The 13,230-nt window shown below is 40.0% G+C and overlaps 1 protein-coding gene across 7 annotated transcripts in view; it reads left to right on the top strand.

Moving 5' to 3' along the window:
* Window positions 1-13,230, top strand: part of ARVCF (ARVCF delta catenin family member) — a 394,108-nt gene that overhangs the window by 211,025 nt on the left and 169,853 nt on the right. The window lies entirely within an intron of this gene.

Raw genomic sequence — 13,230 nt, 5'->3', positions numbered from 1 at the left:
ATCAGGTCCTCAGCCACAATTTCGCAGCTCTCCACAGGACCACATTTTCTATTTTATGAAGATTTAGATAGGCATCTCTCCTTGCAAACACTTTTAATCCTCATTCTTCACATTACAAAATATATAAAGTTAAAGAACTTATCTTAAACCAGCTGCCAGGCAATCTCCCTACATGATCATGTTTCAAATGCTGTGTTAGGGAACGGCAGCATCTGAAACATGATCCTGTCGGGAGGTTGCCTGGCAGTTGGTTTAAGATAAGTTCTTTGACTTTTCATATTTCAAACTATCTATAAAAGAGTAAAGATTAAAAGTGTTTGAAAGAAGAGATGCTTGCCTAAATCATCATAAAATAGAAAACGTAGTCTTACGAAGAGCTACAGTGATGAATGCCAACAAAGACTGTGGCTGGATGCATGTTCTGAAGTCCTGATAAAAATAAATTAATAAAGAACAGCATTGTCTGGGCCTCAGTGGCTGTTTGGTTTTAGTTTTCACCATAAAGAGAGCCCAAGGCGGCCACAACGACAAGACAATCAAGGCACAACTAAGGAGTCGCGAGGATGAGGTGTCAATAATTCAGCCACGGGTGTAAAGTTCAAAGTTCACTTTATTGATAGTAACACTGCGAGGACTCGAAGACTCGACACTGGCAGTGTTTCGGCACCTATGCCTTTGTCAAGAGTATCAATGGCTGGTAGTTCTATCACATAAATAGAGCATTCAATACAGGTCAAATTTAGAAGCGAGCAGGAAAATATCTGGTGTCCAAAGTGAAGCTGAGGGTCATCTCATCCTCACGACTCCTTTGTTGTGGTTATAATTTTCAGACATAGTCCAATCAACTGTCAACGAGAATATTTATGTTCAAATCAGTTTTATTTTGAACGTGATAAAAATAAAGAGCAAGAAATATAACAAGAACAAAGGAATCAATCAATACACAATTTTCAAAAACAGTTCAAAAACCAAACCCAACCCCCACCACCACCCCACTCACCTCCCCTCCCACCCCCACAGTGCAACTACCCCTCCAGGGTCCCCCTCCAGCAATATACAAAAACAACCAAAATGTCTCTCAGATGCCAAAGGCCTCAACGAGAATATTTAATTGAATCATATTTTTATGTTTTACCTATATCCCATTAATGGGTTTTAAAGTGGATTAACAACATATAGAAATGTATGTAAGAATTCCATACTCATTTCAGTAACAAGGTTAACACGTTAATCTAATACTTTTCAGCCTCTTAAAATGATGGATTGAGCTGAAATTAGTTCTAGTGCCACTCCACAGCTGTTGATCCTCACCTAGATCAGAAGAAATTTCATTTTTGGCTTAATTTGTTCTAATGTTGTGACATGAACACCCATTATTTCATTAACTTTAGACTGCTTTCCAGTGCTCATTTTTTTCCCATTTTTAATTCTCCGAACCTCTCTTCCTAATTATTTCTACAGAGCAATAAACTGGCGGGGGAGGTGGGAGGTTCAGCAGCTCTTCATGGAGACACTACTTCACTTGCTCATTCTCTTTACCAGTTACTAGCTTGAAAAGAGTAAAGACCGTGCTTTTATGAAATATCAAGGCTTAAGTTTTTAAGTTTGATACCCCATTAATCTAATACTATCCATCCGCACACAAAATTGGAATGAACTGTGATTATGGTGCTTATTTTAGAAACTCTATTCATGTTTTGGCCATCTGAAAATCGGCATTTAGATATCCATATTGCAAGGATGTCTGAATACTGAATTTATATAGCCAGAATATGAACATTTAAGACTGCAGTACATCCTTATTTCAAGTAGGAATGGTGTAGGTGTGGTATGGGCAAAACAAGTGAGGAATCAAAAGATGGACATCCAGCTCCAATTGCAGAATGGGAAAACATGTCCATGTTCAAAAAGATGGACATCCGTATTTAGTTCTGGCACTTGGCATATCCAGGTTACAAAAAAAAAAATGCTCTGATTGAGCAGTTCTCTACTGAATGGAGATAAAGGAAGTTACGGTAGGTATTTTTCTGTCCCTGGAGTGTTTACAATAGGAAAAAAAAAGGAAAAGAAGCAAAAGTTACAAAAAGATTCAGTGGGACTTGAACTGGCAACCTCTGGCTCTCAGTTGACTGCTGTAACCATTAGCCATATTCCTGAATATGGATAACTGTGTGGCCATTATATAATATGGATGTTCCTCTTCTGCCACACTGCTGTCCATGTCCCTTATTTTGCCTGTTCATTATTTGCACATTTCAGCTTGTAAAATAGACATAGACAGGGCTCCCACTTATGTACATAACTTACAGAATACTGTAGATATGCACATCCTTGTCACACTTAGGGCTCCTTTTATCAAGGCATTTCATCACGCGCTAACCCCCGCGGCAAGCCAAAAAACTAATGCCTCATCAATGGAGGCGTTAGCGACTAGCGCGGCAGGCGGTTTAACGCGCGGTATTCCGCATATTAAACCCCTACCGTGCCTTGATAAAAGGACCCCTTAGACATTCATGCTTATACCAGTTGTATCCGTTTCCTTATGTGAAATTCAGGGTTAATATTTAACAAAAATAAGAAGTCAAAAAGCAATTAAATATAGCAAAAAAATGACTTCAGTGAAGAACTGCCAATGGAGGGTGATCAATAGGAAATATGAAACTTGCTCAGAGATATGAAACTCTGGAGGGAAGGTTGTTAGACCTCCCTAAAAAAGAGTTCACCTTTCAGTCATTGCAGGTTAATAAACCTATGATCACGCTCCCTGGCGCTGGTTGTCTATATGAGTTTAAAAAGATTCATAAAGTCTTTTCCCTTATTTGTTTTTTTTATTCTGCTCAAATATATTGTAATTTCTCCCCCTACTTACCCTAATGTTTCCAATTAGTCCAGTAATTAAATTGTTTTGTCTTGTTTGTTTGTTTTTTGTTAATCTTTTTTTATATATTGTAATTTTAAACATGTGTTAATCGCTTTGAAATTGATAAAGCGATCAATCAAATAACAACATCACTTCATTGATAGAGTGTAATAAAGTTCACTTAGCTTTCGAATTAGACTCAAGGGGTCCCAAAGTGGCCCCGTTTCGATCACTGCTTCAGGGGACCCGAATATGGATGTTAGAAGGGCTTAGTAATAGTAAATAGTACACAATATCTTCAACTTTGTGATGAGATCACATCGCTGCTGGGTCTCGATGCATGTTCTGAAAATTCTAACCGTCAGCAATGACTGGAAGGTGAACTCTTTTTTAGGGAGTTCTAACAACCTTCCCTCCAGAGTTTCATATCTCTGAGCAAGTTTCATATTTCCTATTGACCACCCTCCATTGGCAGTTTTTCACTGAAGTCATTTTTTTGCTATATACCAGTTGTATGGCTTGCGCATCTATCCTGGGTTACGCTAGCATTCTATAACAGAACCTAGACCCTAGGCGTCTAGATTATGTTATGGAATAGGATCCTAAGTAGAAGCACTCAGTTGTTATAGAATTATAGCAGTCCTTTTGGGCCAGATTCTATAAACAACGCCTACATCGGCAGCCGCCTATAAAAACAGCTGTCAATCACGCTTAGGTGCTGCTTAAAAAATCACGGCTAACAGCGCCTACCAGAAAACTTAGAAATCTGCAGTGTAGGCCATGGTTTACTGGTCTACACTGCAGACACCTAAGTTCTTTAGTGAATGGCACCTTATAATGCCTAAGTCCCGCTCCACCTCAACTATTCCCACTTAGGCATAAGGCACCATTTGGTGTCCGGCTGTAGATGTGTTACCAGCATCTACACTAAAGACGCCTCCCAGTGTCTACTTTTAGTTTTTTTAAAAAAAATTTATTTATTAACTTTCTTAAATTTCACAAGAAGACTCTTCCAATGGAAATACAGAAAAGAATTGCATCAAGAAAGAAAAAGCAAATAAAGTAATCACTTATATCTCCCTTAGATCACAATTTAGCAGGGAGTGATACCAAAAAAAGAAGATATTCTAAAAGAAAGGGAAACAAAAAGAAAGGCATAGCAGGATATCCCTTCATATATCTTTTATCCAACCTAATTTAGCTGGTCACTGATATTAACGTCTTCAAGTTCAAAAAGGTTCTAAGTTGTTCTGGCATATAATAAACATATTTGACCCCTAAATACTTAATTATACATTTACACTGATACACAAGGAAGTATGAAGCACCTAATGTTACAGTTTCAGATTTCATAGCTAGAAAAAGTTTTCGTCTTTCTTGCGTTTGTCTAGTAACATCTGGAAATATCCCAAATCTTTTTTGCACAAAATAAAGCCTGCACATTCCGAAAATAAAGTCTCATTATAGCATTTACATCTTGTTGAAATACCAATGATACAATTAAAGTAGTTCTTTCAGAGAGAGAAGTCTCTAATATATCAGAAACATCCAAAATCTATTGCTTAGCAGTATTAATATCGTCCATCTCTGGACTTTCACCCATTAATTTCTTTGGGATGTAACATACGTAATTAACTGGAGGGCAATGTTCTGAGGAATATTTAAAGATCTCTGTTAAGTAACGCTTAAAGGCATCCATGGGAGAAATGCCCAGAGTTTACGGAAAATTCAATAAGCGCAAGTTCAATCTCTGATTGTAGTTCTCTATCTGTTCCATCCTTCTCTTTGGTTGAATTTTTTATTTCACCATTCTTGAAGTTAAATCTTATAATGACATAGGCCTAGATTTTCAAAAAAAACGTGTACAAACCGTCAGACTGCTGTCGCAGCCATTATAGCAGTGATTTTACAAAAGCGAGTCATTCTCCCCACCCACCCCCACCCCGATCTCCTTACTATGCCACTGGTCCCACAACTTATATAGTATCGTGTTTCCCTGAAAATAAGATAGTGTCTTATATTCATTTTGGGCCCAAAAAACGTACTTGGTCTTATTTTCAGGTAGGGCTTATTTTTTTCATGTACATGATCCTCTCCTTCACCCCAATTCTTCCTTTTTCCTTTCCCCCACATGTGCAACATCTTTCCTCCCCTCTCACCCATCCCCTTGTGCCTTCCCTCTGCAGCATCTTTCTATCCCTCCATCCCTCTCAGCCCCCTGTGCAGCAGAACCCTTGAGCACCCGCCCCCCATACGAACCCTGCTGACTGCTAGCCATAAATACCTTCCTGCAGAGCAGCGTCAGGCCAGCAGCACTCTAAACAGGCTACTTTGCAGCCTTCTCGTTGGGCCTTCTGCCGCATTACTGATGACATCATCAGTGACGCGGCAGAGGGAATTCCCTGACAAGAAGGCCGTGAAACAGCCTGTTTAGAGTGCTGCTGGTCTGATGCTGTACTGCAGGAAGGTATTTATAGCTAGCAGTTGGCGGGGTTCGGATGGGAGGGAAGGATGGAGGGTCAGCGGGGGTTCAGCAGTTTGGCTGTGTGTTGGGGGGGGGCGGGGGAAGCGGAACACCTCTACTGCTGGCGAATCCAGAGACTAGGGCTTATTTTCGGGGTAGGTCTTATTTTCAGGGAAACACAGTAGATGCATTTTATCTTACTTGCTAAAACTATTTCTAAAATAATGCAAGCAATTGACTTAAATCCAACCATTAAAAACTAACAAGGAAAGACAACTGATTGGAATCACCTGAAACAAATGCACAAAACGTCCCACTTATTTCCTTCCCCTCCCCCCCCCTTTTTTTTTTTTTAAAGTATGGAAAATTTATTTCTAGAAAACAAGAAATACTGAGTGTCCTTTACATATATCAAGTGACCTGTTATTATTCCTATAGAATTGTAGAAAAATGAGGAAAAACTGGTCTAACACAAGAAAGGCCAATTTGTTCTACCCGCTCTCCTCATCTCCCCCCCCCCCCCCTCATTTAGGCCCCCTTTTATCAAGCTGTGGTTGAGCATTTTAGCACAGGCCGGTGAGGTAAATGCTCCGACGCTCATAGAATTGAATGAGCGTTGGAGCATTTACCTCGCCGGCCCACACTAAAACGCTCTACTAGAGCTTGATAAAAGGGGGCTTTAGTTGTACATTTTTATTTAAAAGAGCTACCAGAAAGGACTATTCTTCAAGGCCAGATGAACTGTCATTCTGAGAAAATTATATAGTTTCTTTCTGTGCATGTGGAGTAAGAGAAATTGATTACCAGCTCTGACAGATGCAATCAGGACTACAGATAAATGCTCATTTTCAAAGCACCTGAAAATCAACAAATTCTGCATTGAAATGCTAATGTTTGCTGAAAGTGAAAAATAGGAGCTAGAATTTAAGACAGGTTAATAGAAGAAGAGTCCCTCGAGTGATGCAGCATCAGAGCCCAGAGAGGAGCTGGCACAAAACTCCTAGATCTGCATTAGGGTGTTGTACATAGTGCTCTTGCAATTCTGTTTTAAGTAATGCTTAATTAAGTAGCATTTTACTCAGCCAGAATATATTCAGTTTGATTTCAGGTTTTCCCTAATTTTTCCCAATCGTTGGATGTTTTGCCCCTTCCCCCCCCATTATTTTCACTCATTTGCATATACAGTAAAACCTTGGTTTACGAGCATAATTTGTTCCGAAACCATGCTTGTAATCCAAAACACTCGTATATCAAAGCGAATGTCACCATAAAAAATAATGGAAACTCAGACGATTTGTTCCACAACCCCAAAATTTTAATATAAAATATTGGATGTACAGTACTCCCCCGATATTCGCGGGGGTTCCGTTCCAGGAATCCCCGCAAATCTCGAAAAACCACAAATATGGTGTTTCATGGGGGAGCCTGAAGAGGACAGTGGGAGAGGGCAGCAGGAGAGCAACCGGAGCGCCGCGAGTGCAGGAAATCACTCGCGGTATGCTCCGACCGCCTCTTTCTGCACTAAATCAGGCCTTATCCAATCAGGAGCTGCGTGTCAAAGCAGCTCCTGATTGGATAAGGCCCGACTTAGTGCAGGAAGAGGCGGTGGGAGCGTACCGCGAGTGATTTCCTGCACTTGCGGCGCTCCGGCTGCTCTCTTCTGCCTCTCCCGCTGGCCCTCTCATTGTTGGTGGTTCGCAGGTCGGAAAATACCACGAATGGCCGGGACCATGAGTTGCTGACCACGAACAACCGGGGGAACACTGTACTCGTATTGCAAGACTTTGCTCGTTTAGAACAGTCACTACACTCCCGCAATGTCAGAGAGAGAAGAACCATCAGCTCAGTTGTGATGTGTGTATACTGTATGTACTTGTATTGCAAGACATTGCTTGTATATCAAGTTAAAATGTAATAAAATGTTTTCCTTGTCTTGCAAAACACATGCAAACCAAGTTACTTGCAATCCAAGGTTTTACTGTAATGCAAATTTTCTTGTCCTCTGGGTGCACTGTTCTGACCAAGTGGGTGTTGTCCCGCAACCAGAATATGACTGATTTTCTATTTTTTTTAAAATAAATGGCCATGCACTAAATGGCCATGCCAGCCTACGCTAAAACCCGCTATCGCAGTTTTGCAAAAGGGGGGCCCCCCCCCCTTTTGCAAAAATGTGATAGCGGGTTTTAGCGTAGGCCAGCACTCTGAATGTGCTGCACTGCTCCCAATGCTCATAGGAACTCTATAAGTGTCGGGACCAGCGCAGAGCATTCAGCACACTGGCCTGCACTAAAAACCGCTATCACAGTTTTGTTAAAAAAAAAAAGGGGGGGAGAGTAATGTTGCCATTACTATGCCCCCCCAAAAAAATGATATTCAAAATTCCACAATCCAAAATAACAAAATTCAAAACAAAAATGGAATTCAAACTTCAATCTTAAATAAAATATGTCCTCAGTATTTGATATCTGATATTTCAAAAAATGGCAATAAATCCAATAAATTCAATGAAGGATCAAGTCGTCTGTGGAGAAGAAGGACCTCAGACCATATCTTTGTATCACATACCAGCCGATGGCCGTTCAGCTGATACAGACTGTGGTTTTAATAATTGGTCCTCTTCCACCACCTCTACTATAAGTGCAAATCTGTATATTTAAATAATTATGTGAAAATCACAATCTGTCTATAATTAAATATTGAAATATCGAAAACAATATTAAAAAAACCCACTTATCTTAGTGGTAACGGACAGATCATTTTGTAGGTAATAATGGTTCATGTGGTTATCCTGTGCTAACCAGTGAGCACACAATGTTGAAGATGAATGTGCTGATTTGTGCAGGAATGCCTACTCTCCGCCTCAGTCATGCTCCCGCCAACAAAAATGTTAAAATGTGTTTTAGAGCAGTGTTTTTCAACCTTTTTACACCTATGGACCGGCAGAAATAAAAGAATTATTCTGTGGACCAGCGGTTAAGGAACACGGGCTAAGTCGTGGGCCAGACCCCACCCATCTCTACCCAATCTCCACCCCAGACCACGCCCCCATAATAGTACTAATTGCACCTTGCACGTCCTGTGCCTCATCTGAAAGCCTTCCCTCTGACGTTGCAACGTCAGAGAGAAGGCTTCCGGTTCAGGCGCAGGATGCCCGTAGGAGCCACTGCCCGTGGCTTTGTGCACTGAATCAGTTAGGAAGAGGGAGCTGGCTCGAAGATAACGCCGCATCGATCGCACTGTGGACCGGGGGTTGATGAACACTGTTTTGGGCCTGATGCACGTGCTGGCCCTGTGGACCGGCAGGAAATTTCTGTGGACCGGCACTGGTCCATGGACCGGTGGTTGAAGAACACTGTTTTAGAGTGTGATTTGATGTGGAACTTATCACAGGATGCTTGAATGCATCCTGTGGTAACCCTTTTCAAGTTGTAATAAGCATGCTCTAACACGTACTGCAGCTTAATAAAAGGGCTCCTAAAATTTTTAAGGTGCCTAAATGAACAGAATACATGTTTATTTACAGTTTGATATACCGACCAGCAAACAAATATCTGGACGGTTTACAAAGGTAATAATAAAAATAAAAATAGGGGAACATAAAATCCAGAGGAAATTGTTATTACAATTACTCTTGTTATCACTCCTTTTCCTTAGATCCCACTCAGTAAAAATTAAATCTCCTACTAAGCTGAATTTATTTTCGGGGTTTTTTTTTTTTTTTACAATTAGACTTGGGTTTTTTTTTTTATTGGGCCTGATTATATAATTTGTACTTTTATGTGAAAATCTAAATATGGCATGATCCCTTCACAGAATCTGCAGACGTTTTGTTTTTTATAGCTTCTAGTACTAAGAATGTCAAAAGGTCCCTAATGTTTATGCAAATTCCCTCTATAGATAACAACCATCTTCTGCAGCTCTCCCTCTGATGTCACTTCCTGGTGGAGAGGAGAAATGCCAGTGCCCCTGCCAAGATGGCGCCCAATGTAGTCTATAGCCATGCCCCCTTCCCCCATGCCGCTTCCCTTAACAAATAGTTGGCAGATACTAACAGGCTACTTCAGATCACATTACAGTATTTTGCGGTAATTTGCCTGTTTACGCATGCTATTTTTTAGAAATATTTTTTGCAGGGGGCATTCTTGTGTTATCCAGATAGCACATTAGAAGTGGGTCTTGTCAGACAAATCTAATCAATTTCTTTGACTGGGTGACCAGAGAATTGGATAGAGGGAGTGCACTAGATGTGGTGTATTTAGATTTTAGCAAAGTCTTTGACAGTGTTCCACACAGATGTCTAATAAATAAACTGAGTCCTTGGGATGGGTCCCAAAGTGACGGGAAGGGTCAAGAAATGGTTGCGTGGAAGGCAACAGAGGGTAGTGATCAATGAAGATCACTCTGAGGAAAGGGATATTACCAGTGGTGTGCCTCAAGATTCTGTTCTTGGGCCTATTCTTTTTAACATTTTTATAAACGATATTGCTATAGGGCTATCGAGTAAGATTTGCCTCTTTGTGGATGATACCAAAATCTACAATAGAGTAGACACCCCAGATGGTGTTAATAACATGAAGATAGACCTGGTGAAGCTTGAAGAATGGTCTGAAATTTGGCAGCTAAAATTTAATGCTAAGAAATACAAGGCTGCAAAAACCCAAGGAAACGGTACAGTTTAAGGGTGAAGAACTTAAGTGCACGGCAGAAGAGCGGGACTTGGGTGTGATTGTATGTGATGATCTTAAGGTAGCCAAACAGGTTGAAAAGGTGATGGTGAAAGCTGGAAGTATGCTAGGGTGCATAGGGAGAGGTATGGCCAGTAGGAAAAAGGAGGTATTGATGCCCCGGTATAAGACTTTGGTGAGACCTCATTTAGAATATTGTGTACAATTCTGGAGGCCACATCTTCAAAAAGATATAAAAAGGATGGATTCAGTCCTGAGGAAGGCTACTAAAATGGTGTGTGATCTTCGTCTTAACGCGTATGGGGACAGACTTAAAGTTCTCAATCTATATACTTTGGAGGAAAGGCGAGAGAGGGGATATATGATAGAGATGTTTAAATACCTACGTGATGTAAATGTTCATGAGTCGAGTTTCTTTCATTTGAAAGGAAGCTCTGGAATGAGAGGGCATAGGATGAAGTTAAGAGGTGATATGCTCAGGAATAATCTAAGGAAATACTTTTTTACAGAAAGGGTGGTAGATGCGTGGAACAGGCTCCAGTAGAGGTGGTAGAGACAGAGACTGTGTCTGATTTCAAGAAAGCCTGGGATAGTCACGTGGGATCTCTTAGAGAGAGGAAGAGGTAATGGTTACTGTGGATGGGCAGACTGGATGGGCCAATTGGCCTTTATCTGCCATCTTGTTTCTATGTATCTTTGATTAGCATGCACTAACTGGATAACACAGAATAAGACGTAAGTGGTCCCACGTTAACTGTATGCAAGTGTCACGCACTGACAGCGCATGACTTGCATTAAAATATACTTTAAAATCCCCCCATATATACTGTGTTAAAGCTATAGTAAAATGACCCAATTTTATCCATATATTTATATTTTTAGATAAATGAATAGGTCAATTTATTTATTTGGATTTATATCCCATCCTCCCAGAAGAGCTTTGAACAGGTTATAAGTTTATATACATAATAAAATATAACAGGGTATAGTAATGTAGATATGACATGATAGGACAATACATAGGGGAGCATAATAGTACTCAAAAGCATTGCATTACTTAATAGGATATGTCAGGACAACACCTCATACAGCATGAGGTAGTGATGTTATGAGTTTGGTATGACATTGCGGTAACTAATAGAGCTTGACAGTACATTTTAATGCCTGTGTTTGCTCTTTGAATATCAGCCCACACATTGATAGAATAATCAAACCTTTACTGACAAAACAGCAGAGCAAGCATTAATAAAACCTAGGCAATACCAAAAAAGAGAGACCAACATAATTTTCTATTATTCCTTGTTGCCAAGTCTTATAACAGAGGGGCACTTTCATAACAAAATGTCTATTTGCAGTGTCCAAAAAGCACCTATTTATAAAGACTACATACCGTAGGTGTCTATGGGCCCATATCCTTATTTTGTTAAAACTACATTGGCATCTATGTGCCTAAATGCCCCTTAGACCTACCATGGCTCATCTATTGTAAGGAATCTTGACCCTACTGCCCTATCTCCCCACTACTCTTTTTCCTAAGGAGGTTTCCTCTCTGTCTTTTTGTCTGATTGAGCTTCTCTCTGGGATTCTTCTTTATGTGCAGCACTCGATTTGATTGTGCCTTCTAAACCCAGTTCACTGGCTCCTTATCCTATCTTAGGTATGCTATCCTTGGTATTGTATGGACTTGATGCTACTTAGATGGCAAGCAGACAGAGATGAAAAAATTTGGAGAGGACAAGGTCAGTGATGGTGCTGAATATCATTGTTATCACTCTGCATTAGTGCTGTAGTTAATAATGCTGAAAGATGTCCAAAAAGAGCTATTTTCTGTGTTTCTTGAGTTGACATCAGTCAACACACAGGCCTATTCTTCAGCTCTGCTCAGTGCAAAGGTCTTTGCCCAGTATGTTTTCACCAAGATTGACTCCAAGATTGATTGTGTATGTATTATGTGAACCGCTTAGGTTTAAGCGGGGTACAAGTTTTTAAATAAATAAATAGATAATCTATGTTATTCCATTTGTCTGGATGTTAACCTTTTGAGATTTGTTTCTTCGTCCTCTGGCATTGAGGGTCACCTAGAATCAAATTACATAGGCAAGGTTGGCTTTCAATCTAGACAGATTTTTCTCTTTCTAGAATTAATGAATCCACCAGACTGAATATCTGTCTACTTGATCCCATTCCCTCAAAGTAGATGTGAAAACCTTCTTTGAGACTGACTGCCCTAGCTCTTATGATGATTAATACCTATAAGACAGTTATTATTTGTCTTATTCTCAAGAAAGCTAAACACTGTTCCAACAAGTTACTGTCCTGTTTCCAAATTGCCATACCAGTCCAAACTGTCTTTGCACAGTTAGTAGACCATGTTGAGCAATCTGATGTTCTTCACCCATGTTAGTTACATTTTAGGGTGGGCAATAGTACCGAAACAGTATTGGCAGCACTCAAATTAAATTAATATGTTGGATAGGGATCTAGTAGAATTGATTGTCTCCTTAGATTTGTCCAATGCATTTTATGTAGTAAATCACAACCTCGTCTGAAGGTTCTCCAAGAGCCAATTACCGGTTTCTTGATCTGTGGTGCAGTGGTTTTCCTCTTTTATTCCGGATCATACATTTACACTGATTCCTCACTATTGTCTACCTGTCTGTTGTCTTGTATGAGTCCCACAGGGATACATTCTTCCCTCTTGTTTTTTATATTTTCCTAAGTCCGTTGGCTAACATGATTCAGGACTTGGGAATTGGTGCTTTCTTTTATGTGGATATTCTTTTCTTACTTATAGAGACTCTCTTCACTATGATCTGTCATAACTCCATCATTGTCATGAAGTTTTTTTTGCTGAGCACCCACACAAGTTTCCTCTTAATCCTTCAAAGACAGTGGCCTGCTGAATTACCAGTCTTTTCACCCTTCAACTGTACCTTTGTTACTTGACACACTATTTGTCATGGTTCAGTTATTTAATCTAGGAATTCTACTTGACTATTAACTCTTTAGAACTACTATTAACTCTTTAGAACATCAGGTATCTGCTGTTGTGAGAGCTGGTTTTTTTTTTAACCCTACAAAGTTTCTTCATTTGCTGCTACCTGGATGAGTTGACCCAACATAGTTTGCTCCACACTGTATACTGCTTTCAAGACTTGATTACTGTAATGTTGTCTATGTGGGTATTAACTCCTCAGAGAACAAATACCTGAAGCCTGTCC

The sequence above is a fragment of the Geotrypetes seraphini genome, chromosome 8, assembly GCF_902459505.1.
Source record: "Geotrypetes seraphini chromosome 8, aGeoSer1.1, whole genome shotgun sequence".
NCBI classification, from domain to species: domain Eukaryota; kingdom Metazoa; phylum Chordata; class Amphibia; order Gymnophiona; family Dermophiidae; genus Geotrypetes; species Geotrypetes seraphini.
This window is presented reverse-complemented; position numbering and strand designations above follow the sequence as displayed.